The 19,891-nt window shown below is 34.1% G+C and overlaps 1 protein-coding gene across 7 annotated transcripts in view; it reads right to left on the bottom strand.

Annotated features, from left to right (window-relative positions):
* The window catches only part of BCAS3 (BCAS3 microtubule associated cell migration factor), a 593,075-nt gene that overhangs the window by 384,401 nt on the left and 188,783 nt on the right, over window positions 1-19,891 (bottom strand). The window lies entirely within an intron of this gene.

The raw sequence follows: 19,891 nt of genomic DNA, 5'->3' as shown, positions 1-19,891 counted from the left end.
TGGACATCTTAACAATATTGAGTCTTCTGATCTATGAACACTTCATATTTCTTGATATATATATATCTTCTTTGACTTTTTTTCTTGTTCAGCACACAAATTGTAAATGTATTTTCCTAGATCCATTATAAATGGGACTCTTCATTTTATCTCAATTATCAATTTTTCCCTGCTGGCATATAGAGACATAATTGACATTTTTTATATTCTGCCAGTTCTAGGAAGGGTTTTTTTAGGTTACATGGAATTTTCTTTACAGACTATCATGTAGTATGTGAATAGACATAATTTTATTTCTTCCTTTCCAAATTACATGCCTTTTTTTTCTTTTTCTTCACTTACTACATTTGCTGAGAAAAACAGAACTGGTGAAAGCAATATTCATGGCTTCCAAATTTTAGGAGAAAGCATTCAATCTTCAAGTATGATATTAGCTTTAGGATTTTTTATAAATGCCCTCTATCAACTTGAGGATGTTTCTTTATACTCCTAGTTTGTTGAGAGCTTTTATAATGAACGAATGTTGAATTTTGTCCAGTGTTTTACACCTCTGAAATGATTATGTGGTTTTCTTCTTTACTCGATTAATATGGTGAATTTTACTAATGAATGATAATGTTAAACAAGCCTTGCATTACTAGGATAAGCTCCATCTGGTCAAAATCCTTTATTATATGCTGCCAGATTCAATTAGCTAATGTTTTAAGGTTTTCATGATGTGTTCCTGAGGGATATTCGTTTGTAGGTGTCTAATCATGTGTTTGTCTGTTTTTGGAATCAGGGTAAAGCTGGTCCTATTGTGAAATGTTCCTTATATTCTTATTTTCTAGAAGAGATTGGGGAAAACTGCTATTATTTCTTACCCTTAGATGTTCAGTAGTATTTGCCAGTGAAACTATGTGGGCCTTTTTGTTGTTGAACGCTCCAAAATCATTTTAATTTAATTTCTTTGTAATTTAAATTTTATTACTTTAAAATGGAAAATTGGGGTATTTAATTTAAATGTTCTTGGATGAATTACTTTCTGTAACTCAAGGAAATGGACTTTATTAATATCTGTAGGATCTTTGGTGATGTCCACTTTTTCATTGAGATTATCAATAATTTGTCTTCCCTCTTTTTTTCCTTGGTCATTCTGGCTAGATGTTTTCAAGGAAATCTATTTTGGGTGTCACTGAGTTTTTTTTCTTTTCTTTTTTTTTTTTTTAAGATTTTATTTATTTTTTGACAAAGAGACAGCAAGAGAGGGAACACAAGCAGGGGGAGTGGGAGAGGGAGAAGCAGGTTTCCTGCTGAGCAGGGAGCCCGATGTGGGACTCGATCCCAGGACCCTGGGATCATGACCTGAGCAGAAGGCAGACGCTTAACGACTGAGCCACCCAGGTGCCCCAGCTGTCACTGATTTTCTTTCAATTTCATTGATTCATCTCCTATATTCCATATTCCTCCTTCTGCTATTAGTATCTTCTGTTACTATTTCCTTCATTCTCCTTGCTTTAGTTTTATTTGCTCTTTGTTTTTTCAACTTTTTCTTTGTTTAACTCACATGAACACACAACCCTGAGATCAAGACCTGAGCTGAGATGGAGAGTCAGATGCTTAACCCACTGAGCCACTAAGGTGCACCTTTTTTCAACTTTCTTAAGGTGGAAGCTTAGATTACTGTTTCCGGAACTTTCTTCTTTTTCAGAGTAAGCATACATTGGTATAAATTTCCCTATAAACCTGCTTTAAAATGGAATGAATTCCAAAAATTTGATACTGCCTTTTCATTTGCATTCAGTTCTAAATGTTTTCCAGATATTTCCTCTTTATTCATGGGATATTTAGTATGTTGTGGAGTTTTTCCAAGTATTTGGGTATCTTTCAGGTATCTTTCACATACTGAGTTTTAGTTTAATTCCATTATGACAAGAAATTTGTTAAACCTTGTTTTATATCTGAGACTAGACTGCAGTGACTGTTCCACACACACTTGAACACTTGCAGTGTTATAAAGGTCAGTTAATTGATAGAATTGTTAGGATCTTCAATATCCTTACTGATTGATTGCCTACTTTCTTGTTCTACCACTGAATAGAACCAAACATCTCCAAGTATAATTGTGGATATTTTTTTTTTCAGTTATATAAGCTCCCTAAATTTTAGACCTTTTTTTTTAAGTCCATACACATTTAGGATTATTAGGACTTCTTGGTGAACTGCCTCTTTTATCAAGATGTCCCATTTTAACCCTGGTATTTTCCTTGTTCTGAAGTCTACTTTTTCTTGTATTGATATCATCACTCTAGCTTTGTTCTGATTGGTGCACACATGGTATATACTTTTCCATTCTTTCACTTTTATAATCAATATAATTGTATTTAAAATGATTTTGTTTTAGACAATAATTGAGGTCTAATTTGGGGTTTTCTTAAATTCAATTCTGGACTTTTTAAATTGGTGGTCTATAGTTCATTCACATTTAGCCTAACTTACTGGTAGGGTTGAGTTTATAGCTACCATTTTATTATTTTTTTATTATTTTTCTGATGGTTTCCTTGCTTTTGTTGTTTCTCTGTTCTTGCTTCCTTTCCTTTTCCTAGATAATTTCAATACTTTTAATATCCAATTTTAATTTTTCTATTAGCTTTTTAAATATCTCTCTTTATATTAAATTTCTGTCGGTTGTTCCAGAAACTATAATACACATATCTAAATTTGTGCATGTTTGTTTATATTTTGTCCAGAATTTATATTTGTTTTCTGTGGGAAGAATGGTTTATTAGCTCACTCTGCTATGCCAAAAGCAGAATCACATTTTTTAACTCTTAAAACTTTTCTCAGTTGAAAAAAAAGATATGAAAGAATATTAAGCGCTAGTGGAAGATAAGGTCGGCATTTAAATGGAAAGATGAAGTATATGTGAGTTTGCTATCTACTTGGCTAATATAAGGTACAGCTCTAGTCACTATGTTAAATTCAAAAATACCATACTAGACGCCAGTGTCCTGACTACTTCCAAAAGAATACATTGTAGATGATGAAAAGTGTCATTTATTGAGATCTACTTCAAACGTGTAACAGTTTATATAACATTGCCTCCCATTCTGCACCCAGCTATGGTCATGGGGTCACTGACATACTTTATATTCTTTCCATATTATTGTTGTTATCCAAACAATAAATTTCTAAGGTTGAGCATGAATGCTTAATTGTCCTCTTGTGGACAATATTTCTTCACTCCTCCTACTTTTTGCTGAGTTATACTAAGTCTGAATTATCACAATTCTGCTACTATGTTTTGATTTCACTTTTCCACCACAAAATGATTTTCTGCACATGAGAAACAATTCAATGGAAACATTCTGACAGGAAAATGATGAACTTATAATACAAATATATGACTCACCTACTAAAGATAAACTTCATTTCTTTTAGAATCATATCAATATTTTACTCATAATAAGCACTGCAGTAAAAGTCCCTGTTAGCCAAATCAAGACAATTACTGTTTCTCATGTAAATGATAATCACAAATGAATACTTTTCAATAGGCTCCCAGCTTTTCAAACTGACATTAACAACTTTCTAGTTTCTAATACGTAAAACAAATTCAGATTTTTAGAGAAATAGGCCACTGAAAATTTATCTTTATTAGATTCTGTGTATCCTATCTAAAAAGTTTTCTTTTGGGGTGCCTGGGTGGCTCAGTCAGTTAAGTGGCTGCCTTCAGCTCAGGTCATGATCTCGGGGTTCTAAGACTGAGCCTTGTGTAGGGCTCCCCACTCAGTGAGGAGTCTGCTTCTCCCTCTCCTTTTGCCCCTCCCCCTGCTCATGCTCACTCACTCACTCTCAAATAAAATCTTTTTTAAAAAGTTTTCTTTTTCCACTTCCCCATGTAAATGTGGCTTCCATAATCCACCAATGAGCTTTTTTTGATAAAATTTTAAAATAGTAAAAAAAAAAAAATTGAAAGAGCAGAAAGGAAAGGAAGAAAAAAATAACTAGCATAGTACTATACAATCATGTGCTTTCTTTTAATTTATAATTTCCTCTTTTGCACACATTCTGCTGGGAGAAATGACAAGCTTTTTTTTTTTTTTTTCCTAGAACACAATTTAAAAAGCCGATATACATAAAAGGAAAAAGTCGTACAGAGTAGACTGTGGCTTGAGAACTATTTATGCAGCATCAGAAGACTAAACCAGACTCTAGCCTGGCCATAAACTAAACCCACGCCCCAAATGAGGTGCCAAGCCACAAAAAGCATTTGCGTCATCTGGGAATACAAGGAAAAGAAGGACTTCTAATTATAGGGCCTGGAAGCGGAAGCTTAGAGTGATTAGCTGTTTAGGCGCTGCTGTGTGTTTATCTGGAAGCTTCCTCTCCCTCACTCTCAGCTTCAAGTTTGATAGATGAGCGTTAGCATTAGAGGGTGGGGACTGAAGCTGCTGATGGTACATGGCGTTCTCCAAAATCTGAGGTAGCTGGAAACTGAACATTAAGGCTTTTGTGGCCTCATAAGAACATAAATCTTTTCAACTGGGCGTCAGCTGGTTAGCCCAAAAGGCAAAATTAAAGAGGAGCAAACCTCCACTGGGCATATGCTATAAAATCTTGGAAACATGAGTAGGTATGTCTTTTTTACCATATCCTATTTATAACACCTCCCTAATTGTATGGTTCTTTATCACGTGCACACATATGAATTGGAAAACAAATTACCAGCTATTCACACTCTCTTCCAAAAAGAGATATAAACACTGACATGCTGGGGCAAACAGAAATCATTACAGGAATTCAAAATATATCACTCATAAAATAATTTTACATTTTGTTATTAATTCTTGTGAATTTAATACTTCCCCATCAATATCTGTACAGATTAAAACTTAGGAATTATTTAATTATCTTTTAAAGTTACTAGTCAGATTTGTAAACATAAAAGCAGAAAAACAAAACCTTAGTACTGATCAAAATCTTTTAGGTCTTCAAATTACATAAAACCACAATAATAACCTATGAAAGTCTGATTAATAAAACCTTTAAAATGAATGTGAATACTTGAAAACAGCGGTCTCAAAATTTCCCTGTGGGCAGCAACAATGTTAGCACATTTATGTTTGAAGATGCTGATAATCAAACTCATTGCTGTATTTTTCTACATTTATGGCCCAGGGTATATTAAGTCTTTCTTAAATTTAAGCTCAAAATCACTGTTAAAAGCACTGCAGTACACACTGTCAAACATACAAAAGACGTGATTCATTTTATCCCTTCCTAAAGTTGCATATATCCACAACCAAGATAAATTAGACCAAAATCTCTGACATGGTTCTTACTCATTTGCTCCATGTGGGAAAATCTAAAATCAATAGTTGGTTTTCGAGCTCACTTATTTTATAACTTACTATTTCTATCTTCTTGCGTTTTTAGGAGTTTCAAGTTAAGTGTCCAAACATCTTCAGTGGAATAATTAATTTGTTTTCTTCCTTTCACTTGGCATCATGTAATATTTAGGATTCTGAAGACATCTTTGGCCATATCCAATGGATTTTCGTATTAAATATTCTAATACTCATTGTTTTCAATAGTCTTTTCATCCAAGAGACATAGGAAAGTGGTGCATATCTATGTATTTTTATTTTTCCAAGTGGTTGAATACATTTTTTGTCAGATGCCAAAATAGTTTTTAAGCTTTATTAATCTTCATTAATGGACAATTTATTTACAATAAATATGTACTCATTTTAAAACAGTTTGATGAGTCTGACAAGTACATCATCAAGATAGAGCACATGCAAAAAAAATTCCCTTGTGTCCACTTGCAGTCCATCCCCTCCCCTTTGTGTGGCCCCAGGCAACCACTGACTGGCTTTCTGTCATTATGAATTAATATTGCCTACTTTAGAATTCCATGTAAATGGAGTCACACAACATCTTGTTAAACCTACTGCTGTGGCTGACAGTACTACCTTCGTTTATTTATATTACTGGGCAGTATTCCATTATACGGATATATGATCATTTATATATCCATTCAGCAGTTGTTTCTAGTTTTTGGCTATTGTGAAACAAACTCCTGTGTGAACATATGTTTTTATTTTTCTTAGGTGAATATGTAGGAGTAGAACTGCTGGCTCATGTGTATGTTTAACTTGATAAAAAAAAAAAAGAAAAAACTGTGAAAATGTTCATCCAAAGTGGCTGTATCATTTTAACTTTCCCATGAGCTCCATAACTCATTAGCATTTGGTACTGTCAGTCTTTTAAAATTTTAATCATCTCAGTGAGTATTTGGTGATTTCTTATGGTTTTAGTATGCCATATTCCTTAATGATCAGTGATGTTGATTAGCTTTCCGTGTATTAAATGGCTATTTGCATATTTTCTTTTGTGACATGATTGTTCAAATCTTTTGCCCAACATTTTTAATTGTTTTGTCTTTTCATTACATATATATATTTATGCATATGATCTATGACTATATACATATATAATACTTTCTCCCAGTTTATGGCACTCCACCTCATTTACTTGACCATATCTTTGCCAAGGTCCTTAATTTAATGAAGGCCAATTTTATGGTTTGTGTTTTTGGTGCCCTATCTAAAACATCTTTCTCTATCCCTCCTGGGTCACAATGATATAATCCTTTTGTTTTCTCTTTGAAGGCTTAGTTTAAGCTTTTAAATTAAGTCTATGATCAATTTAGAGTTCATTTTTGTGTATGGTGTTAAGTAAAAGTTTATTTTTTCCCAAGTGGATATCCCAGTTGTTCAGCACCATTGTTGAGACAACTATACTATCCACATTGAATTACTTACATTTTGGTCCAATATCAGGTGACCATGTGTATGTGATCAATTTTTGGATTCTACTCCATCCATCTATAACTATATTTGCCCCAACCCATCCTTTCTAGATTACTATACATTTAGAGTAGGTCACCCACCTTTTTCCAGATTGATTTGACTATGGTAGATCCTTTGAATGTCTATATAATTTTAGAATAAGTTTGTGTTGATTACTTTTGGTTTAACCATTCACTTTTAATAAAGTGAACCATTAGTGGACAATATTAACACAAAATACTAATAGGACATCAAGGCATAAAGTAATTAAATATTTTTATAAAAAGATAATTTTCTTTCATAACTGAATGATTTTTCTTACCCGACCATATTGTAATATCACAACATGGAGAGTCCTTACAATGGCAAAAATGTAAAATTTTTAGATAAAGTAGAAGAACTGGGAAGATAAGGAAGTATTGTTTGGGAAGATTAATCTGACTCCTAACTTTATTCAGGAAAACAACACATCATACAGTTTCAAAGTTTTATAACTCTGAGGACCTTAGAAATAGCATGCCTGACTTCAATTAATAGATATGATTACTGAAACCCACAGACAGTGAGAAAATCAAAATTAAAAGTCTAAAATGTATTAGCTTGTGTTGTCTACTATTAGTACCAATACAACATTACTGACCTCAGAGAAGAATTATAAACACAGATACACACACACATACAACTATCACAGACAATCACTGCTAAAAGTTCATAATAAAATACATTTCAAATTGAGGCTAATAGGAATTTGGTAGACAGGGGAGAGGGAAAAAAAAAAGTAAAATATCATGAAAAGCAGAAGACAGAAGGAGAAGTAAAGAGGATATGATATGATGCAGATCAGTCTGCTTGGAACAGATATTTTATGTATTAGGACTACAAAATATAATTTGAAAGGTAAATTTGGAAATTAGGTATTACCAAAGGAATGCCTTCTATGTACTTCAGAGATGTGTAAAACAGAACTTTTTAACTTTTTGGGTAGAGCTTATCCATGTGTGTGTGTGTGTGTGTGTGTGTGTGTGTGTGTGTGTGTGTGTGTGTGTGTGTGTACCAAGCTATATACTTAACATTCATGCAATCTACATTATGTAAGCTACAGTTCAATAAAAATGAAGACAAACCAAAACAAAAATAAGGGTAAGAGAACAAGATAAAATCGGTGGTTTTATAGAGAGTGAATGAATGGAGAGAGAAAAGACAGATGCTAAACAGAGCAGTTAGAAAGTTAAAATCCTGCCCCTATGGGGCAGGGGAGGAGGGGGACACAATAAAACCTAAAAACACAGCAATCAGAGAGGGATGCATAAGAAATACAGATACATGGTGAGGGGTCAAGAAAGAGGTCAATGAGTCTCAGATGTGCAGCTTGGCCAAATGGGTGGTCAAAGCACCACGAATCATATATTCCAGAGCATACATATGACACTCTAACAGACTTCAGTCAAGGTTCTAGCAGGGGAGATCAGAAACTATGTAACAATTATTAGATGAAAAATAAAAGTGTTAATCATTTAGCATTTTTATTTTGGGTATATTTGCAAATAGGTCAAATATTAGCAAATTACCAAGTGTCTCTGGAAATTAGATTTCATTACCTATCTGCACTATTTCAAAACATGACTTCTTAATTACATTTCAAAAAGACTATTTATAAGAACAACCACTGACATACAACAAAGATTACTGGGCACCAAGGTAGGGATTCTTTGCACAACCTCACTCTACATATCTGTATCTATATAGATAAATGTAATGGCTTCTTAGCCCATCAGAAAGATATGGCTTGGGGGGCACCTGGGTGGCTCAGTCGGTTAAGCATCTGACTCTTGATTTCAGCTCATGTCATGATCTCAGGATTGTGAGATTGAGCCCTGTGTCAGGCTCTGCCTGAGGTTCTTTCCCTCTCCCTCTCCTTCTGCTCTCCCCCCTCTCTCTCTTTCTCTCTCAAATAAATAAATATCTTTTTAAAAAAAAAAAGAAAAGAAATGACTTGAATAAAGAGACCAAAAACAACAACCATCAAAATTTCCCACAAAACAATCAAAACAACAAAGGGAAAACCAAAAGATCAGTTCATTTTAAATTAAATAATAATTTTATTCTCTTCTATACTGTTGGTACTCTAAATTGTTGTGTTTTTTTTTTTTTTTTTGTAAAACCCATTATATTAATTCTGAATACTGATATGGACTGACTACTGTTTTTTTTTTTTTTTTTTTTTTTTTTTAATTTTATTTATTTGACAGAGAGAGACACAGCGGGAGAGGGGACACAAGCAGGGGGAGTGGGAGAGGGAGAAGCGGACTCCCCGCTGAGCAGGGAGCCCGATGTGGGGCTCGATCCCAGGACCCTGGGATCATGACCTGAGCTGAAGGCAGATGCCTAACGACTGAGCCACCCAGGCGCCCCTGACTACTGTTTTTACATGTTTCTTTTCATCATCCATTCCAGCACCCAGTCCCCATTCCCATCCCTTCCCATCATAAGTACCCACCCTATTGGATGTAATGTATGTCCTTTGAAATATATGTATCCTTGAGAAATATTTGCACTGTTTTCAGAGCAATGTTCAAAATAATTAACATATGGCAAGAGTATAGACAAATCTGAACGAGAACACTGAAACAAGCCTGAACCCAGGGAAGGGCCAGAACATTCTGGAGGAGAGGAAATGCGAAGGGACCACAAATATTCAAGTACTTCACTGCTTAACAACCAGTGAAGTTGTCCTGATAAGCAAAAGTTTAATTCACCGTTGGCTACTTTGCATCTATGTACTTGACTATAGATATTCTTCTTTACCTTCTTCAAAATTTAATACTGGATTTCTACCGTTATAGTTACATCTGTTACAGGTAGTATAGTGTTACAGGTATGTGTGTGTATATATATGTTTGCTTAACATTCTACATAGCATATATATATGTATTCACATCTTTCATTAGTTCATTTAGTGCTAACTGAGCACCTTTGCTTAATTAACTAGAAATATTATGGCAGTCATGGTGGGAAAGGAGACGGGCTCCTCCTTACTAGTGGACGCCCAGGACCCGGGGCTACATTAGGACTTTCATGGGCTTTGGGCATTTTTGCCTTTATGGGCCCCCTCTTCAATGAAAAAATATTTAAAATTATATTTTATGATTACAGTTGCTGGTTTTAAACATATATTAAAGTATCCCATTAGCTTAAAAGATTTTTTTTTTTTGCTTTTTTTAAACATTTTGGTGGGACCACAATACTAGCGTGGGCCCTGGGTATGATGCCTACTGTACTTTATGGTAAGTCGAACCTGCAAAGTTACCACTGACTCTCATACAAGTCCTGTGCCACAATGAACATAGAGCAAAGAGAACAAATTCTTCAGGGAGTAATCCATTACATGAGTAAAACACGTCATTTTATGAGATGATGACAGAGGAGAGTAACTACAAATCTAGAATGGAAACAGCTCCTTCTTCGGGGAAAAAAAAATAAAAGCAATAAACTCTTCAAGCTGCCTTTGCATTGTTAGTGATACAGTATAAGTGACTGGCAGTAATAAACCAGCAGCTGTCAGATGAGAGGAAAAATCTGAAGCCACATAATTCTGTAAATCTCTGAGGCATTATATAGGTTAACAAAAACCAAGATAAGGTATTTTTCTGACCACTCACTGTGATCAATGGGGAAAACTCTGTGCAAAAGAAAAAAAAAAAAATCCAACCTAAACTTTTTAAATGATTAACCCAAGACCACCATCACCTTTCAATATATAGCATTTAATTAACCAGAAAAATTTCAAGTCTGTTAAAGATGCAGTCAAGCATCCAAAGAGGTACATGTTTAATCTACTTTACTACAGACCCAACATTCATTTTCCTCTTATTAATGGATGGAAAAGCAATTTCCCTGCCAAGGAAGGGCAATTATTTAAAATGTAGATGTGCTGTACTTCACAGCTCTCAGCTACTCAGCTGGCAGAAATAACGCCTCTGGAAAACAGATCAATTATTTACCAAACTAAAGACAACGGGTCTATTTTAGAAATGTCAGGCTTACTGCAGGGAGTTGAGTATTTCATTATTCTATTTCTAATTTCCAATTAAATTAATAAAAAATACTTGCCTTTTTTATGTCAAAGACAATATACTTAATAATATGCCAACCTAGTGTACTTAGTTACACAAATATGATATATTTTCCACAAGATATTTTTAACATATATGTTATATATTTCAATCTTAAGTGATATGTTTCTTCATTTAATACAATTTGCCATCAGGGATCACTCCCACAGTTTAGGGGAAAAGACAATTCTTGCTCAAACCACAAATGAGAAATAACTTGGTTTTATTCAACAAATGAGTAATTACATTGAATTAATGGCTTATCTCTGCCCTGCCATAGTTTTTCCATGATTGTAATGATAGAAAAAAATTAATTAATGTAATTATTCAGGTGAAAATTATGGGCTATGTGAAAATTACCAGACTAATAATAAATAATACCTGGGGACAAAGTAAAAGCTTACCTCTAGCAGAAAACATGTTCAAAGGATACTCTCGGGTATAAATAAATTTAAACTAGGATAAGGTAGGTTAATAATAATAAAAACAATGCCAGCTACACTTTGTGAGGTCTCACTATGTTTTTGGTATTGTTTTAGGCACCATTATCACCCCTCATTTCATTGATGAGCAAACTGAAGTTCTGGGGATGACCCAAGCAGATTAAGTAACTTGCCCAATTAAGTGGCAAGGTGGGGGGGGGCATGACATTTTATTTAGAGTCAGGCAGGTCTTCACAAAATGATATTTAAAGTGGGACTCAAGAGATAAATAGGAGTTACCCCAGTAAAAAGAGGATTTCAGGCAGACGGAAAAGGATGTAACATGTTTAAGGAGAAAAATAGTGTGGCTAAATGTTGGAGGGAAAAGGTAGGAGAACAGGTTGAAGCAGTAAAGTTGTGCTGGGTTATAATACTTTTAGACAGCACAATACAAGATGACGGTATCATTAACATTTAACATTTCTTCCAAAATATTTGAGTATCTTAAAAATGGAAGTAAACACATGGAAAAAGTATGATACAACAATCACAAACAGAAGAACCTAGAATTGGGCTGTGACCAAATAAGATTTTTTAAAAACTAAGAGTAACTGAATGATTCTTAGATCTACTGTTATGAACTCAGTATTTGTGCAGCCCCCAAATTCCTATATTGAAAGTCTTAGAAACCCAGGCTATATATGGAGATGGGACCTTTAAGGAAGTAATTAAGTTTAAATAAGGTGATAGGGTGAGACCCTGATCTGATATGATTAGTGTCCTTATAAAAAGAGCCATCACAAACCCTTGTATACTACTGGTGGGAATGGAAACTGGTGCAAGCACTGTGGAAAACAATATGGAAGTTCCTCAAAAAAATTAATAATAGAACACCCATATGATATATGCACCCCTATGTATAGTGAGCATTATTTATAATAGCCAAGATATGGAAGCAACCTAAGTGTCCACTGATACATGAGTGGATAAAGATGTTATAGAAACTTATATATAAAATAAGGAATATTACTCAGCTATAAAAATGAATGAGATTTTGCCATTTGCAACATGGGTCTAGAGGGTTACTATGCTAAGTGAAATAAGTCAGAAAGAGAACTACCATACATCCCACTTAAATATGGAATCTAAAAAAATGGAACAAATGAACAAATAAACAAAAAACAGACTCTTAAATTAGGAGAACAAACTGATGGTTGCCAGAGGGGAGGTGAGGGGGATGAGCAGAAGAGATAAAGGTTAAGAGGTACAAACCTCCAGTTATAAAATAAGTAAGTCAGGGACATGAAAAATGCAGCATAAGGAATATAGCCAATAATATTGTAATAACATTGTATGGTGACAGATGGTAACTACACTTATCATGGTGAGCACTAAGTAAGGTACAGAATTGTCAAATCAAGATGTTACACACCTGCAACTAATATAACATTGTATGCCAATTATACTTCAATTTAAAGAAAGAACAAAAATTAAAATTAAAATTAAATAAAAATTTAAAAAGAGAGAAAGAGACCACGGAACTTTCTCTCTCTCCCTGCTCCCCTGCACCAGTGAAGACACACTGACAAGAGAAGGTGACTATTTGTTATCCAGGAAGAAACACCTCACTAGAAACCAAATCAGCTGGAATCTTGTTCTTGGACTTCTAGCCTCCAGAACTATGAGAAAAAAAAAATTCTGTTGTTTAAGCCACCCAGTCTATGGTATTTTGCTACGGCAACCCGAGCTAATACATGTACACAGGTTACTGTCTACATCTAGCAGTCCTCGAGAACATTTTACCTGCTCCAATCACCAGCAAAGAGGATTTGGGGTTGAATTTGTAAAATCAGACTGTTGTTGTTACCCTATAACAAAAACAAAACCGATAAAAAACAAAACCAAAGTTCTTTAAAAATCTACTTGTAAGTTCAATACAAAAAACATAAAGAAAATTAGTTTCTCTTACATCAGGCAGAACAGCAGAAGGAAAAAAAATCCACAATATGTGAGGGTAAGAAGAACTCAGCAACCTTTTCAAAAACTTTCAATGGCTCCATTTGAGCTGACACCACAAATTAGAATGCTGCCCCCAAAAAGTACAACTCTGTACCCAACTAATTGAGAGGATCAAGATTAATAATGTTAAATGGGACACCTGGGTGGCTCAGTCAGTTAAGCATCTGCCTTCAGCTCAGGTCATGATTTTGGGGTCCTGGGATCGAGCCCCGCATCGGGCTCCGTGCTCAATGGTGGGGTCTGCCTCTCCTTCTCTCTCTCTCTCTCTCTCTGTGCACACGGGCTCTCTCTCTCTCAGATAAATAAATCTTTTTAAAAAGATTAATAATGCTAAAAGCTGTGAACAAAGAAAGAGAGCTGACAGTTGCTAGCAATTAAATAGACACCTGTCAAACTAACCTATCCTATCTAGTTGAAACATTCCTGAAAATTATGGGCAAAATACAGATATTTCCATACAGAAAAAAGCTAAAAAGCCATCTTCATCAGAGAATCCAGAAATATCCCACAGAAGTATGTTACTTTAATGAGAAAAGTGCAAAAGAAATTCAATGGAGAAAGAATGGGATCTTGAAAAAATGATGAAGTATTTGGATATCCATAGCCAAAAAACAAAAGCAAAAACACAAAACAAATGAACCATGACCTAATCCAATACATTATACAAAAACTAACACAAGATGGGGGACCTGGGTGGCACAGTCGTTTTAAGTGTTCAACTCCTGACTTTGGCTCAGGTCATGATCTAAGGGTCATGAGGTCAAGCCCCGCATCGGGCCCTGAGCTGGGCATGGAGCCTGCTTAAGATTCTCTCTCCCTCTCCCTCTGCCCCCCCACAAAAAAACTAACACAAAATGATAAATTTAAATATAAAATGTAAAACAAGAAAACTATTAGAAAATCACATAGGAGAAAAATCTTCAGGTCCCAGATTGGTGCACATTTTTTAGGCATGAACAAGAAAACCCAACTAATTCTTTTTTTATTGATTTGACAAAAAGTAAATAATTTTGCTCAGCAAAAGACCCTGCTAAAAAGATAAAAATACAAACTCCTTACAGGGAAAAAATATCTCCAAATCACCTCTATTACCCATATCTAACAGTATTTATAAAATTAAAAATGGTGAGAATAGCAAATACCTGCAAGGATGCAGAGAAAGCATGTCTAGGGGATTAAAGGAAAGTATGAGAACTACGTCTCACCAAGTAGAGGATATCAATAAAGAGATAATATTATAAAAAAGAAACAAATAGAAATTCTGGAATTCAAAAGTACAATAACTTCAACAGAGGGGCTCAAATAGCAAATTTGAACCTGGCAGAAGAAATCAACTGAGATTATCTAGTTTGAGACAAAAAGAATGAAGAAAAATGAACAGAGCCCCTGAGACCTATAAGACACCATCAAGAAGATTAATCGATGAGTAGCAAAGAAGGAAAAAGAGGCAGAAAAAATGTTCAAAGAAATAATAACTGAGAAGTCCCAAATACAATGAAAAACGTTTAGGCAATGAAACTAATCAGTAGGATACTACAAAGGTAGATATTTGTCAATTTTAATTTGTCAAGACACAGAGAATGTGTGAACACCAAGACTGAACCCTAAGGTAAACGACAGACTTTGGTTGATAATGATGTGTCAATAAAGGTTCATCATCTGTAACTATACTACCACTGTGGTGTGGAATGTCAATAGTATGGGCAGTCTGGGGTGAGGGCAGGATTATATGAGAGTTCTCTGTACTTCCCAATTTTGCTGTGAACCTGAAACTGCTTGAAAAAATAAAGTTCATTAATTAAAAAAAAAAAAAGCTCTCTAGAAAACGTTACTCATTGTGTATTTAAATCATTAAAAGCGAGAAATTTACACCACCCAAAGTGAAATCTGTCCAGATTTAAGCATTGGAGGTCTCTCTGGCACTTCCAACCAAATCATAAATGTTGCCACTAAAATATTTGTTTTAATTCAGGACTCAGAGTCACAGCTAATAAACAAGAATGGGAAGGAGAAATTGAAAAACAAACTGCGTGCAGCTGCTGAACTACAAGTTTCACAACGCTATTTAATGGCAGCCCTTAATTTCTTTGCTGAATAGGCCCCATACAAGACCAAATGGCATACCACGCAGTCAAACAACCTACATTTTCTCTGTAGGAGAAATGGAGTGTTATTTCATCGTGTACATTTTACATTGCTTCTAAAATTTCCCAGAAGGGGGACAACAGGTCTGGTTTCTTCTTGAATTCTGATGTATGTCCAGGATATTTTAATAATTCTGTCATCCAAAAATATGCCTTTCTAAAAAAAATAAAAGAGACTAAGAAATTTATTTACATTCGTAAGTATAACAGGGATATATTCAGGTAAAGTTGTTAGAGAAAGAACAGGTTTAAAAACAAAAATACACCATCAACATTTTTGTTACGTTTTGTTTTGCTTTTTTTTTTAATGAACTTCCCTAAACTTGTAAAAAGTATTCTAACAAGCACTATTGTTATTATTGGCCACACTACATACCCCATGAAAAAGCCTTTAACCAAGTAAAAGAATTATTAGAGGAGCAAAACTGTTAAAACTCACTGATAGAAATAAATTTAGAAGCTTGTATGGACACACGTAAAGAAAAACTGGAAGGTGTTACTAGAGGATCTACAAGTTATATTTTGAAAAGGCCAAATTAAGTTAAAAAAGTACTGTTTTAAGGCCCACTTAAATTACATACCTTTCCACAAAATACCAACTGATAAAAGTTCAGAAGCTAATAAAACTAATTCAATCAGAGAACAGAAAACTGTCTCATTCTATAACATAAGTAAATTTATTGGAGGATTTAAAGATCAATAGAAAATACATCATTTGATCTCCCAAAAATATTTTTTAAAACTATAACATAAGTAACTAAAGGGGAAAATAACAACCACTAAGGTATCCATGCATTTACAAATGGCAATGCCAGCCTCTTGCTTCAAACATTTCATGTGTATGTAGGTGTATCTGTCTCAATCTGAGAGGGTTAAGATAAACCAAGAAATATAATACAGAAACTATACAAGCAAAATAAAATGTCACATAATCACAGGAGCTGGATAATCGTTAGCAGTCACAGCTGAATCCAATATCATTATATAAGAAACAACTCAGTCACCAGCTTAAAAAAAAAAAAAGTCGAGGCTTTCAAATCAGTGAGAATTGAATCTTTTATAGACACACTCACTTATACTCAAGCCATAACAGTCATATTCTGAGTAGCAAAAATACTCAGAGCTGAACAGTAAATAACTAAGATGAATTGCAAGCAGTTGCATGAAATCTCCACAATCTTCTATGAAAGATTTTGCAAACCAATTTTGTGAGTGGTTGCTGAGTTATGAACCCTCCATTTAATTCAAATATTTAAACAGGTACAAAGCATTTATAAAATGTTGCAGAAATGATGACACATTGAAAAATATATCTGCCACATAATAAACGGATGAGTCCACTGTATAGACTCTGCTCCACAATCTATGTCAAATGTGCCATATTTTTCTTGCCTCATTCATTCAACTAATATTTATTTATATACCAGACACAGAATCATTATTCCCTAGCTAACTGTCTTTTAGGTTACAGATTAGAACTGACTTCCGTTGAAGAACGTTCCCCAGTAGTCAAAACCAAATTAATATTCATCTCCTGGCATTCTGTCCTTACTCCACAAAGGATTTTCCTTCCTTGTTTTAAGTCTCTATCACATCAGCAGATTCCATGACTAGGGAATGTCACTTCTTAACTCAATCACCAAGCCTGAGCCAGGCAATGTGAATGGCATCTCCAGTGAAAGTGCTAGCTTCCAATGTGTTTAGACAGGTGAAATCACACCAAGCATAAACCTTTGGATAACAGGCTCTTAAACATTCTAGTGCCATGAACCTTTTTAGCAATATGGTGAAGCCTAGGAACATCTTTCTCAGAATAATATATTTTTAAGACAAAGTAAAATACTTGTGATTTTAAAAACTGACATGCAGAATATGTGCTTTTTGTTATATATTAAAATATAGGGTCTACCATAATTTTGAACCATAAGCAATATTGAAAGAATTATATAAATAAGATAGAAATGATGTGAAAACATCTGTTATTTTTACTGCTCATAAACTCATCAGTACAGCTAATACTCCATTGGTTTATTTTACATATTCATAAGTGAAGGAAATTTTCATCAGAGATTAGAAAAAATAAAGATGTAGTTTTTTTCCTAAGTCGACATACTCTCTGAATTCTATCCATGGACCTCCCAGATCCTAGATAGAAGTTAAGAAGCCTCATTTGAGATTCAAGAAAAAAAATAAAAGAGATCTTAAAACTCATAAAATAGTTCTCACAAAATGATCTTCCCTTCAAGAAATTACAACATTCAATGTAAGATTGACTTAAGAATACAACAGCAGAAGAATGTCAATTTATATGTTTTAAAGAGATTATATACACACCAAAGGAATGATCTATAAAAGAAATAACTGATAAGCTGGACTTCATTAAAATTAAATAGTTCTGATCTTCAAAAACACTTTCAAGAGAATAAGAAGACAAGGGCGCCTGGGTGGCTCAGTCGTTAAGCGTCTGCCTTTGGCTCAGGTCATGATCCCAGGGTCCTGGGATTGAGCCTCGCATCGGGCTCCCTGCTCCGCGGGAGGCCTGCTTCTCCCTCTCCCACTCCCCCTGCTTGTGTTCTCTCTCTCGCTATCTCTCTCTCTGTTAATTAATAAATAAATAATAAATAAATAATAAACAAATAAACAAACAAATAAATAAATCTATCTTTAAAAAAAGAGAATAAGAAGACAAACCAAAGACTGCAAGAAAATATTTACAGAACACATATCTAATACAAGACTGTTATCCAAAATATACAAAGAACTCTTAAAAGTCAACAATTAAAAAATGAACCACCCAATTAAAAATGGACAAAAGATCTGAACAGACACCTCATCAAAGAAGATACACAAATGGCAAATAAACTATGGTATATCCACACAATGGAATGTTATTCAACACTAAAAAGAAATGAGCAATCAAGGCATGAAAAGACATGGAGGAGATTTAAATGCATATTAGTAAATGAAGGAAGCCAATCTGAAATGACTATATACAGTAAGATTCCAACTATGTGACATTCTGGAAAAACGGAAACTATGGAAACAGTAAAAGGATTACTGGTTGCGAAAGGTTGAGGGAGGGAGGGATGAACAAGAGCAAAGGGGATTCTAAGGGCAGTGAAACTATTCTGTATAGTACTATAATGGTGGATACATGCCATTATATATTTGTCAAAACTGACAGAACGCAGACCACCAAGAGTGAACCCTAATGTAAAGCGGAACCCAGAGGATAGGTAGGGAAACAAGTATTTAAAGAAATGATTATCCCAAGATAAATTATATCATAGAGTTATACAACTAGTGCATTAGGAACACAAAAAAAGTAGGTATAAATATAAAAATTATTAATCTTACCATAAAAACACAAATTTGGGAATTCAAATAGAAATCAAATTAAAAATGTACATCAAAATTATGAAATCATAGAAAACTGGTTTTCCAGAACTCACTGTTAGACAATGAAAGAAATAACTAAAACATTCTTTAGGTTATATAGGATGTTCTTATTTTAATGGAAAGCCACAGGCAGGAAAAAATACAGCTTCCAATGTCTGAAACACTCTGACTATGGTAATATGAAATATACATTAATACAAAGGAGATCTGACATAACAGATGGACTATCAAAATGAGTCATACTGGTTACTCCAAGTGGAGTGCTGTAAGTGACATAACTTCCAGATTGTTTCTTCAAATTTAACTTAATTCCCATAACATTCAGAGCATTTCCATAAATCTTTGTCTTCATTAATTAAATCAATCCTACTGATCAACAATCACTGCAAAATCTTCCTCTCTATCAAAAATGACTAATTAAGATATTAGAAGGGAGATTATTCAAAATACTCTATATTATCCTCTTACCATCATTCTTTATTTGAAAAGATGAAAAGGGAAAAAAGATGGGTCTTTCCATCAATTTTAACTAATAGGATCATTTCTGCAGAATAAGATAAAAATGACAATCTCTTTAGATCCATCAACCAAAGAGATAAGATCAGAAAAGATTATAAGTTTGTGAAGATTATTTCAGCTCTGAAAGCAAAAGAGCAATTTTATCTTTTACTTAAAAACAAAGTATTTTAAAAATAGCTCCACTAGAGTGGAATTATACCACTCTAAGTATTAAATCAATTCCTAACCATGAAAATTGGTAAAGAGAAAGAATTAAGCGTGTATCTTGCCCTTTACACACACGAAAACTATGGTTCATTCCTGGTTGATGAGAAAAAACTCGTTTTTTTATAGAGGAACAGCAGTTAATCATGCAGAAAACATGATAGAATTAGAAAAACCACCATTCTACAGCCTTCCATGTAACAACGCTATTAAATAAAAAGTTGTTTCAGAAACGA

The sequence above is a fragment of the Halichoerus grypus genome, chromosome 2, assembly GCF_964656455.1.
Source record: "Halichoerus grypus chromosome 2, mHalGry1.hap1.1, whole genome shotgun sequence".
NCBI classification, from domain to species: Eukaryota; Metazoa; Chordata; class Mammalia; order Carnivora; family Phocidae; genus Halichoerus; species Halichoerus grypus.
This window is presented reverse-complemented; position numbering and strand designations above follow the sequence as displayed.